The sequence below is a fragment of the Tyto alba genome, unplaced genomic scaffold (assembly GCF_018691265.1).
Source record: "Tyto alba isolate M040663 unplaced genomic scaffold, T.alba_DEE_v4.0 Super-Scaffold_5, whole genome shotgun sequence".
Taxonomy (NCBI): Eukaryota; Metazoa; Chordata; class Aves; order Strigiformes; family Tytonidae; genus Tyto; species Tyto alba.
This window is the reverse complement of record NW_024881326.1, coordinates 17,817,094-17,829,493: the sequence shown is the minus strand read 5'-3', so window position 1 is coordinate 17,829,493 and position 12,400 is coordinate 17,817,094. Positions and strand designations below refer to the sequence as shown.

Sequence of the window (12,400 nt, the reverse complement as noted above, 5' to 3'; positions counted from 1 at the left end):
TTTGACAAATAATTTCACAATGAACCAAATAATACATCAGAGCTTCTGTAACAGTAAAGAACCTTTTTAGAGAATTATTAAGAACCTTGGTTTCATTTACAGTGGTCTTCTATCTAACAAAAATATTTACATTTCTGTCCATAAAAATATTGCCTATTCTTAACCTTATCTTATTCTCTTGTCCAAACAGTCCATACACTGTCAAGTCCCTCTCTAGAAGAGGGAAAAGAAAAGAATCAGTCTCAGGTTTTCTTGCCCTCATCTCAGTGTATAAAGCTAAGGCTTCTGCTTTCCTGTTGGTTTGTACAGAAGAACAAAAACATACAGTGGGTCTTCCTCAGGAAGAGAAAGGAAACTAAGAAGTGTTTCATAGATCAAAAGCAGTACTTTAAACAGTATTCAGAACAGCACTGTAGAAAGCCAGTGAATAGACAACTTGTTGAAGTGTCAGCCTATCTGTATAACCTCAGTTGAAAGAGGCCTCCAGAATTGCACCATGCTGAGACAGGAATAGCAAACAACATTGAGATCCAAATCCAAGATCGAAAATAACAGCTCTCTTCTGGTCGCTAATAGGTTCCTCTTCCTGTCCTGTTCCTCACTTCTCCACTACACCTTCAACAACCAGAGCAGCAAGGACATAGCAAGCTCCTGAATTTGAGCAAAAACTATCAGTCCAGACAAAGTGAAAAGGCATGACCTATAAAGAGGAGTCAGTGTCTTTTTCATAGAACCACAGAGAAGTTCAGACTGGAAGACACCTCTGGTGATGCTGTCAAGCCAAGCCTGCTTAAGGCTTCTAAGTTACATTAGGTTGCTTAGGGCCTTAGGTCAAGCTTTGAAAATTTCCAAAGATTCCCCTGAATATTAAGTGAACATTTTTGTCGTATGCAAAAAGGAGAAATGGCTTCAAGTATTTCTTTTAGTTTACTACCAAAATTATCTTCTGTGCTTGCAGCTTGAAATAATTCACACTTTTTATCACAAGGAAACTCAGATGAATACACAGTTTAGGTTCGGGAAAACAGAAAATGGCAAAGGATCTAGTGCAAATTAGCACGTATAACCCAGCCTAAAATCCCACTGATGTCAAGGACATCAGGCAACTCTTCATATTGACAGAAATACATGACTACAACTAGGGCTCCCGTTTACAGGGTCCTTCATAAAACTGAGTAGATCTCCAAAATCTGAGACAGCTGCTGCCAACCCACAAAGGATTTTAAATCTTTCTTCCTCTAAAGCAGGTAAGACTGAAGTTGTAAGAACTACATCAGTCAAAGCTGTATGTATTAAAAGAAGAGGAAAGGAGTAAAATCTCCCATAACTGTGGTTCACGAAGTGATGGATGGCATCCTTAATCTGTTCTTATGGGTCACAAAATAGTCTATTAAAAATTATAATTCCCTCAGTGATCAGACTAAGAAATATCTGAGCATATAACTTTTGTGAGGCTCATCAACAGGTGTTTTACTACCGTAGTAACTTACTGAAGCTGTTTCCAAGAGTATTTTGAAATTTCATCACTTCAACTTCACCGTCCCCTAGAGGTTCCATACGCTTTATCTGTCTTCCCTATCAGACATACCTGTAATGTCACAGTCTTACATATTTATTATATGTACATATAACAACATACACAGCAGTTAAAGAGATGTCCTGACCAAGTTGTCACTTCAATCACTGAAGCATCCCAAATTTTTCAGAAAATAGTTTCTGTTGGTTGATTAATATCTCCATCAACCACTGTCTCGCAGTTCAGCAGCTCAGCAAAGTGATGACTTTGGCTTCAGCAATGACTAAATCAAGACATAAATCCAATACATAAATGAAGTGACTGAATTTTCAGAATTTAGGTAATCTTGCAATAGTCATACTATACCACCTGCCAGCCTCATCTAAATCACTTAGTCTAAACCTTTTTCTAATTATTTCTTTCAAGCTTTTTTAGCATTTATAATACAATAAAACCTAAAAGTACTGTACCTGCCAAAATGAATTACATATACGCAACTGAGGCTACACATTTTTTGCAGACTCACATTGCACTATTTTTGATTCAGAAATTATTCTTTAGATACTCATTTTTGTTAAGTGCAGTACAACAAAAATACAAACATTGACATTAAGGGGACTCATAACAAATGGCACTTATATGAAGCCAGATTAAGCTTTCATCAAACTTAACAGGAAAATATTTGGGGTTTTTATATTTTCCCACTGATGTTAAACAATAATCCAAACCCAAAACCTGCTTTGAATTAATAAGATTAAAAAATATCCAAAGAAAGCAGCTACTGAACAAATTGTATAACACAATATGTGACACAATAAGCTGAGCAGTCCCAAACAACAATAATATTTTGTTAATTAAAATTTTTTTGGTAATTTAAAAATACCCTACACAGTGATTCCAAAGAGCACTACACAAATACAGAATCGGAGCCAAATTCCATTCATATTGTTAGAAACTTCTTACTGAATTTGAGCTGTGTAATGCCATACAATCACAAAAGAATGTCCTATCACAGCAAATTTACCAATGTGTTTACCCTTTTCTCCAACTTAATGGATAGTACAATGGATTTCAGGTTTCTATAATTCTATAATTCTATAATTTTTTTTATTAGTAAATTAGGCAAATTTCAGTCAGTTCTTTCACTAAACCCTTCCTTCAGTGTTTTAACTTCTGTTTATTGTCTCAGCTTGTCTGACTGGATTTTAAAGTTTAGATGAACAGAAAGGAAAAAGGATCTCTTCTTCTGACGGGAATTCATGCTTAGTGTGATTGTCTTAAAATAAACCGGGTCTTTTTCCGGTGCTGAAGGTTCAACTCAGTAAACTGTACAGGCTGGTTGATGCTTAACCGTGTCTGTTCGATGAGCTGCAAAATGCAGAACGTTAAACAAGGAGTAATAGGCCCCAAACTCAACCCACATCATGATACATTTCAGCCTTACTATAATAGATTCATTTCTATGACAGCTTTTCTAATTCTTCTGCTCCTCCTTCTCCTCTCTATTTAAGTATTTAAAATCAGCTTGAATAAAATAAAGTTGGTAAAAGGACATAATAATTCCTTTAAGAAGTTTATTTTGTGCAACTCTGTTAAAGACAAGTTTTTAGCTTATGTTCATCATCTGCTTTTAGGTTTTTGATAGAATAATCATCCTGGAGTTCCACTATATTTTGAATATTGGATGTGTCTAGTTTTAATGTCCCTAATATTCAAAGAAATGTAAGAAAATGTGGATGAGGTACAAACTGTTACTATAACCAGTCTTTAACAAAAATGGTACTGTTTTCAAAAACACTGAAAAGATTCCTGAAAGCAGACAAGCGTTAGTCTCTTTCAGACTCCAACTCACTTTCAAAATGGGATTTATATACCCAAACCATGGAAGTCCTTTTGAAAATATTAGTCCTGCCTCAGGAACATGGTAAAAGTTACTAGTTTACTGCTTTTCAACTTCAATTAACAAAATTAAATCAAAGACACATTGTTTTCAAAGAACCAAAACAAAGTTTTTGCATAATTGAAGAAGAACATGAATTCTTTGTTATTTTATGCTTGTTTCCTCATTGTTGTGAAGATGAGGCAGGGGTTATTAACAAGTTTGCAGCTACATGTTAAAATGACACTTCTGTTTCTATTAGAAAGTATCCTTCCACTCTGTAATATCATGCTCTAATAAACAATTCAGTCAAATATAAAAAGTTAGAAGAGTGGGCACCATGTAAATTCAATTTTCTTTGAAGGGACAGAAGAAAGCAGGAATTTTTAAGCGCTTTAATTAAACCACTCAAAAGTGACACAGGCAACACCCAAACTCTTTAGAGAGTCACTAGTATTTAGTCACCAGGAATATCTGTTCCTTTAGCACACCAGATTCAGATTGTTCAGTGGGGCTCACGGCTCCACACTGACACAGTACCGCAGCCAGAAGATGCTACTGGTTCATTTCTCATCATAAGGCTATCAACGTTCGACACACCCTGGCCTTATTCCTCGGTTGAGAAAACAACAGATTCTGCCCAAACACACCAGTGATACATTTCTTTGACACAGTCTATTAATGTCTTTGCTTTCTGACTCACATTCACTTTTTTTAAAGCGGTCAACTTTTTTTTCTGATATGCCAAATGCCTTTTTTTCCCCCTCTTTGTAGCTTGAAACACCCTGAGTTAATGTTCTGTGAACTCATCTCAAACACACTTTGTATTATGCTTTAGGGTACTTTCAGAGCAGCTCTTGAAAATAGTTTTCTTTGTATATGTAGATAAAGCTAGACTGTGAAAGATAGAAACTAACTGATATTTGACTGAACATATTGTCAAAAAATAAACGAATATAACTGATGGCCCACAATTCCATAGCCTTTTGAAGAGGTATTTTTAAAGACATTTTTTTGCTAAGAAAGCGTGGTTTATGATGTTCTCCTAGATGTATTGTCTTTTTAAAGAGCTTATATATGAATATCAAGAGAGTGGGGAAAGAATACGTGAATACCAAAAATGTTACAAGAGTTTCATTTTGTAGTCATAATTATTCCAGATTGATTATATACAAATAAAAGACACTTATTTTCCAGTAGCCAATGACCCTTCTACAACATTTACTCTTCAGATTTAACTAATGCCATAAACAATTACACATATGTGATTTTTTTTTCCTCAAGTTTACAGTGGAACCACAGAAGATAAAGTAGTAAAACCTGCTACTTGAGCTGCTGTTTGGCCAGAGGCAAAGGCCATTCTCCATTATCTTAGAAAACTATAACAAATTAACTAGGACAACAAAACCCATTATTTACTTTATATCCAGCTTGCTTTAATAAGTCATAAAAGTACAGATCTCCTGAACATGAATTTTAAAATGAATTCTCGGGTGGTTAGACACGAATGTACGCTTGTCTGTCAAGCACTTAACTCATCTCCCATAGTAGAGTCCCGATCCCAGGAAACTTATGAAACCCTTAGCTGGAATCCATTCATTCCGGTAAAGTCTCACATGCAGACAAGGCAGGGAGATAAAGAGAAAATTAATTTTATGCATTTCATTCCAAATTTTCGTTCCCCAAATGATTACTGTGTTGCCTTGTATTCTAGATCTTAATTTGCAACACATTGCCACGTACATTTTCCAAGGGTCAATTAAACAACTGACAAAGTAAAGCCATTACTGCATTTAATGATGGCTTTAGTTTCATGCCTTATATCTTGCATATATTTATAAATTACTGGCAGTGACTGTAATCCGAACAAACTACTGCAGCAAGGTCCCAAATTCTTTGAGTCCAGAGTTACATGTGCACATTACAGTTCCTATTATGTCACCATTTATTGTAGTTTCAAAACTAGAGTTCCTCTGCATTTTTCTCTAGGGAACGCTATGGCATGCTCTTTGGCTATTTAACACTGATGAGTAAGTTTAGGGCTTTCATCCTAAACATCATACAAGTCCTAAGAAAATCTCATTCCAATTTGTGAATCCCACCTGCACCTTGACATAACGCTTCCTCCTGAAGCTACACTGCATTTCAGGAAGAAAACTACCAGCATGCCTAAGAAAAACCAGTGATCCCGGTAACCATGTGCCTGTCAGGACACACAGCTTCAAACTTGTTTGTCAAAAGACAGGATGATACATCTTTTGATGATCACAGAAGCAGCCACAAGGCCTGCATAAATGACTAAACACGGGTTTAAACTATGACTTCCATTAGCCGAGATAAAACTCAGTTCCTCCCCAAAGTCATGAAACTTCCTCTCTCAGGAGGATTAGCAAACCGTGCGACCTTCTAAGGAAATCTGAGTTACGGGCGAAAGGCAGGCACTGTAATTTTATAACTGTTCCCTACACTCTGTTCTGATGGAACCTGCAGTTCTGCCATCCCCCAAATATTTTTCAGTTTTCTTTTGGTGGGCAGGTATGCATCTTCTGTGCCAGGAAAAAAACTGGAAACAAGACTGTATGTGGCTTTAGTGTGATCATACACCGAATAGATCATAGATTTCCATACATAAGCATTTATTTATTTAACAAGTTAGCACAGAGTAGTAACAATGATGGTGTAAGTAGTTGGTTAAATGAAATATTCTGTGCCTAAAGCATTCCAAACTTTTACTTGAATTTTTTTCCCTTTAGCATGTATTTCCTGCTACTTCAGTAGACAGCATAAAGCACACATAATTACTAATTAAATTCCTACAAAAATAATAAAACTATGTCCTTAAGGATGTAACAGATAAACACTGATATACAAACAGACTACATCACCAGTGACATCTTATTTCTAGACCAGCTTGGAGGAAGAAAATCATCCCCAAAGCAACCATATCAAATCAAAGTAGTACACAATGCAAGATGTTCCCCTGGCAGGAAAATGAAGCACGCATTTTTTTTAGCGCAGTGAACTGCCATATTAAACCCCACAGTGGTGGGTTTTAAATACCGTGGGCCACCTCTGTTCATAATTTCACTATTGAATTTGGAAGTTTCCAACAGTTTCAATGTTCATCTGTCTCTCGGAGAACATATTTGGCTCTCTGCTGATCTGGTGATGTGGGTTCCCTTTAAATTATATAACGCCTGCGGAGTCTGTCACAACTTAAGTGAAGTAAACCAACAGTCATTTAAAAAGAACTTCCCTGAAAAGTTAGTAAAGAGCTTGCTGCTGAACAGGCTAAATTCTGCCATCCTTGCAAGCAAAACTCCCATACAGCAATGCCTGCTATACCACGTTAACACGTCGAACTCCTAAACAAGTGGCAGTTAAAGTGTGTGCGTTATGTGATGTGGGAAGCAATTACCGAAGGCCCTGTTCCGACAGGGATTTTCTCCACAGACTGCGGGAAGCTTTGGCTCAGGCCATGTTGGATCAAGAAGGCTAAATCTTACGTAATCTATGGGAAAACATGTATTTTCTAAGCGTATCCGAAATGAAGTAATTTTCAACAGGATATTTATTAAAGGCAATAGCAAAAGACTTCAAAGTAAAACAATGCTTCATTATGACACAGTTACAGGAAACCTTTTATAGTTTCTTGTTTACTGTCAAAACTACCACGATTTGATTGTACCTACAGACTAAATTCCACCTTCTTTTTTTATCTGTATTCTAATTTTCACATTAACTTTCCCTGGACCTTCATGAAACCTCCCAGGCAAGTGAGGTGGGTTTGGTGGAGGTTTTTTTTATTCAAATATGAAATTTTTCTGTGTGATTGTGAAAACATTATTCACTTTCCTCATTTGGAAACATAAGTCTTTTTCTAAGAAGTTATTTAAAAAGTAAAATATATATATAGCTTTTATTCGCTTGTGCCAGAGGTTGTAAATACTATTATTATCACTCAAAATGTATTTTCCACTAATCCCACTCTTACTCACAATATACCACCTTAAAGAATAATTTAAGGACAATTTAAACTCCTCTTTCAGTGGAGCTTTTAAATGTGCAAAAGCTATAGAAGCTTTTATGCTTCCTGGCAAGTCACTCTACTAATTCAGTGTGTGTAACTGAGAAATTCTGTCTTAAACCTATTTTCCTTACTTCACTGTTGGATAATGAGAATGGGAGTCTCCCCACAGATCTTAAGGGATAAACAAATTCCCATTTCCACCCTAAATTTCCTGCTTCATATTACTTCTCTGTATATTTGCAGGGAGCATGAATTTTCAGAAGACCCAAGAAAGACATGGTCACCGCTACTTCACCGCACTGAAGACAGACAACTGTTACAAATTTCCTCTCGGTGATCTCACCGCGGAAGGAGGTAATTGGAACAGAAGACTATTAATCTCCCTTATGAATTTTTACTTAACTGACAAAACTTTCATTCAAACAATACTAGTTTATTTCATCCAATCCAAAATACTTGGACTACAGCAAGCTGTATCTGAGTCTACTACTTGAACATAGCTACTATAACACTGCACATGCAACCGTAACATTGAATCCAGGTGTATTTTTAATTCTAGTCTTTTAACTTCTGACCTGAAATAGGCACAGAGTTACTTTAAGCATTCACATACTTCATCTGCAGAGATGAAGCAACTACTTCCCTGTTGGAAGACGTTGATTTGGGGATGCTCTAGAAGAAGGGGTTGTGTTTAAGTGTCAAGGGACCGCTAGTCCCACCGGCCGTCCCCGTGGGGGAAGGTGTGCTGACCACACGGCCCTGCGCAGGGGGACTCCCTGGCAGGTGTGCTTCGGCAGCAGCATCCCCCAAATGCTTTAAACACCTGTGTTGGACAATCAACACCAGTTCTTTTTAGCTTATTGAAAGGATAACTTCCCTGGGTAAAATACAAGGTTTGGGGTTTTGTTGTTCTTGTAACTTAACCCTCAAGAGAACTAACTGGAATAATGCCAAAGGCATTAGTTCCAATGCAGTCTAAGACTGAACCACTGAACTGAGATCTGATTAATTCCTGTTCTGAGCCAGTGCTGTTCCCCTTTAAGAAGCCCTACTGCCTGCTTAACAATCACAGGCCCTTTTAAAATCCAGGTACAAACGCTCATCTAGAGCCAGAAGGGGCTTTCTAAATGTGAAAGGTTTTGGTTTCTTTTTTTCCCTTTTCATCTCTAAATTTTTCAGGCAGATGTTATTTTCTACAAATTCATCTTAACAGTGCTCTATTAGCAAATGCCAGTTGTTAGTATACTTCATTGCTTAGGGTATCTTTTTTGGTGTTTTGTTTGGCTTTTTTTTTTTTTTTTTTTTTAACTATGTGAATGTGTTTAAACTTAAGCTTAGAGCCTGTCTTCAAAACTAGCTGTGAAATTACTAAGCAAATGGGTGTTTTAATGGGAAGACTGACACATTCTTAACTATGGGAGTGTGAATGGCTCCAGTATAAGATTACTCAAGTCCATGTAGAATACAAATGCAATACAGGACCACAGGTTCAGATCTTTGATCTCCTTTTTTGCAGAGGCTGTGATGTATAAAGCCAATTCCACTGAGCAGACAGTACTACACTGAATATAAATTATCCTTTAACTATAGCAAGGCTCACATTTAAAGAAATGCTGCAAGGATGAACAATGCAGCCATGAAGCAGAGTTCTTCTGTAGCAAAAATACAGACCAAGATCTGCATGGATAACCATGGTTTCCAAAGACTAATTTTTCCTCAGCTGTTATTTGATAAAAAATAGAGTCAAATCTGGAGCATTTGTACATACAGAAGTACAATTAAAGCACACTGCTTGCTCTTCCTATTAAAAAAAAAAAAAAAAAAAAAAAAAGTGATCTAGGAATACTTGCTTTATTTTCCAGATTAATCACCATTCCCCTAAGAAGCGTAACAAATGCTTTTAAAATGTGGAAACCAACAGTCTCAACTGAATATGGCTTGAAATTTAAACACATCTTTTCCAGATATCTCTTTAGAGGAAAAACCTTCTGCCTACTGAGCTAACACTAAGCTCCCTGGAGTTTAGCCATGAATATTCTAAACCCATCTCTTACAAATCACTGAAAGTTGTCTTTTGCCAAAATAAAATGCTTAAAAGGAATTCAGTATGCTTATGCTGCTTTTCTTAATTTTATTTAAAATAAGTGTTTCCGTCTCAACTTTATGCCAAATACACAGCAAGAGAGAGACTGAACCGTGGAGCTATTACCTCAGATTTTATACACAACTCAAATGGGAAAACAAATTACTTCGGAGAAGGTCAGATATTTGGGTTTGGTTTACTCAGTGCAACTTTGTATTTAACCGGCTCTTTTGCAGTTGCAGCTAGATAGGGTTGAGGATTCTTACAGGAATTTCTCTGCTGTTTACATCAGTTATAACTTAGGTGGTTCTAAGAAATGGTGCTTTCCCACTCTGTGATGTTTATTTGTATGCCAACTTTGTTCCTGCGTGGAAATGTTAGTAAATAACTAAATAACATTTTTCCTATCTTACCTCTTTTGACCTGTGTAATCTGACAGACCAATGCTACTTCCACTGCTGACAAGCAAAAAGTTAAAATTTATCTTTGGCTTAATCTTTCTGTTCTCTTTAGCATTCATTTCAGTAAAGCCTGAAGAAGGTGCTCTTTGTGGCTCAGATCTCTATGCCAGAATAAAATTTAGCACAAAAAGAATGCAAGGCTGGGTTGATAATATCTGCTGTCCTCAGCTCTGCTTTGGTTCAATAAACTTGAACATCTTCTCCCCTCCTTTGCCAATTGAGATAAGCAGCAACAATTACTCAAAATGTATTATCAACTCAAGCTCAAACAGACAGGATCCGATGAGTCGACGCCATCCCTCAAGCTTACAGCTTCTTTCAGTGTCCGAGAGGGGCAAGTCCCTGATTGCCTCTTGACACACACCTCGCAGCTACTTCTTACAGGCAACTACACCAAGGTTGCAAAAGGAAAGTGAGATAAATCCTCTGCTTTCCAGATCACCTACAGCGTTTCTGCTTCTAACCAGCAGGCTGTAAGCTTTGTGCCATTATGGCAAAAGTCACAAGTGAACCACCCTTCTCTTCCCCAAACGATAAAATTCTTCTCCTTGCCTTTCTGTGCTCTCCTCTCTCCTTGCCTTTCTGTGGTCTCCATAGCTGAAACCAAGAATTCATTGGACATCACTGCAATGCCTCTAACCAGTTCTAACTGTATCCAGAGCTTGAGTGAATGAAAATATGTTTCAGCTTGATCTGGTTTTTATCCCACTCCAGCACTCCACATATACAGCAACTTTAAGCTTACAGACATCCCTTCATGGTTCAAGAAAATCTTTCAACCAAAGAACTTCATTTATGATCCAGCATAGTTTTTGCTTTCTCGTCCCTTCCCAGCAGCTAGGCGTTTTGATGCAATCCTCATTTAATGCAATCTCCATTACAGGATTATGATCACATCAATAAAATGTTCCATATGTTTGGGCTTTTTTCCCATCCCTCTCCCTCTCTCATTAATACTAGACACTATATCTGCAAAAAACAACAAATCAAACAGGATGATGGGATGCTCTAGGGAGGTAGCAGGGGGTACACATTCAACAAAATGCAGCAGCCAATGCAAACTGCCCATCAGAGACTGAGATCTCCTCATTCCTGAGCTGTGTGAGTTAGCTCGCTGTCCGTGCTGTGAGCAGGGATCATAAACGTGCTGTGCTATCAGACCAGAAATAAATGCATCTTTTGCAATCACTTGTGAGCTCCGTGTACTTTTCACAGGAGCAGACTTTCATTTTGCTCGATCAGTTCCAGCCTATCAATACTACTCTGGATGAACTGCTGATGCTCGGCTGAAAGGGGGATGCTGGACTAAAAGATATCACACAAAAGGACATAAAACCCCCTCTTTTCCCCAAGCCCCCTTCTTACCTTCAATGCCTTCTCTGCACAAGATGTCAATCTACATGGGCTCCTCAGCACATCGTCAAGGCGTTTAGAGTAGCGAAGGCTGCCCCACTGCATGGAAGTTAGCCCGCTTTGCAACAGCAGATCCTCGATCCAAAACACAAGCCGCTTCTTCCCATGCAGCGTGCCGAGCACGATTCGTAAGCGACTTCCACATAGGGATTCAAATTGTAAAGGAAAGGGAGGAAAAAAAAAAAAAAAAAAAAAAAAAAAAAAAAAAGGTATCCTAACTTTTGGGTAAGCCTGAGTTTGTTTTATTTCTGTTGGGTTTAATTGCCTGCTTTTGCAGCTGCAGAAAGATGGAAACGCGATCGCGCCCGGGAAGCCCCACGCCAGTCCGCAGCGGTCCTGCCGCCTCACCTAAGTTGCGCGGAGAGACCCTGACCGGGGCGCCGCGCAGCCCGGCGCAGCTCCCGCGGCCGCGCGGCTGAGCGGAGCGGAGCGGAGCGGAGCGCAGGGGCCGCTGCCCCCGGGGAAGCCGCCGCCGCTGGGCGCTCTCCCGGCTCCCGGCGCGGCCGCTGCGCGGCCCTGGGGGCGCGGCTGCGCTGCCGGCGGCGCCCCGGAGCCCGCGCTGTCCCGGCGGCGGCGGCGGCGGCGGCTCCGGCTCGGCTCTGCCGCGGCCGCCCGCGCCCCGCTCTGCCGCCGCCAGCCGGCCCTCCCCGCGGCTGACATCAGCGCCAGGAGGAGGAGCGACACCGGGGATGCGGGCGGCCGAGCCGAGGGGGGTTTCCCCCCTCCCGGAGCCGCCCCTGCCTCTTCCTCTCGGAGAATCCCCCGAAAGCGGCGGCGTGACCGCTCCGCCGCCTCGCCGGGGGGCGGCCTCCCCCCCCCCCCCCCCCCCACCTCCTCGCCCCGCAGCACCGGCCCGCAGGGGGCCGGCGGGGCTGGGCGGTGGGCGGCTCCCCGCGCACCCCCTCACACACACACCCCCCGCCGCCGCCCGGGACCGGCCAGGACCGGCGCTCGGGCGCTGAGCGGGGCGCAGCGCTCCCTGCGCGGGGCGGCCGGGCAGTCCCGCCGCTTCCCGCCT

At 40.2% G+C, this 12,400-nt stretch overlaps 1 protein-coding gene across 3 annotated transcripts in view; it reads right to left on the bottom strand.

Annotated features, from left to right (window-relative positions):
* Positions 1-11,897, bottom strand: part of PCDH11X (protocadherin 11 X-linked) — a 509,983-nt gene extending 498,086 nt beyond the window's left edge. For all 3 annotated transcript variants that reach the window (XM_032982731.2, XM_032982732.2, XM_032982733.2), the window contains exon 1: positions 11,335-11,897. The gene's annotated coding sequence lies outside the window, so the exon portion shown is untranslated. The remainder of the gene's footprint in view (positions 1-11,334) is intronic.
* Positions 11,898-12,400: the final 503 nt, after the last annotated feature.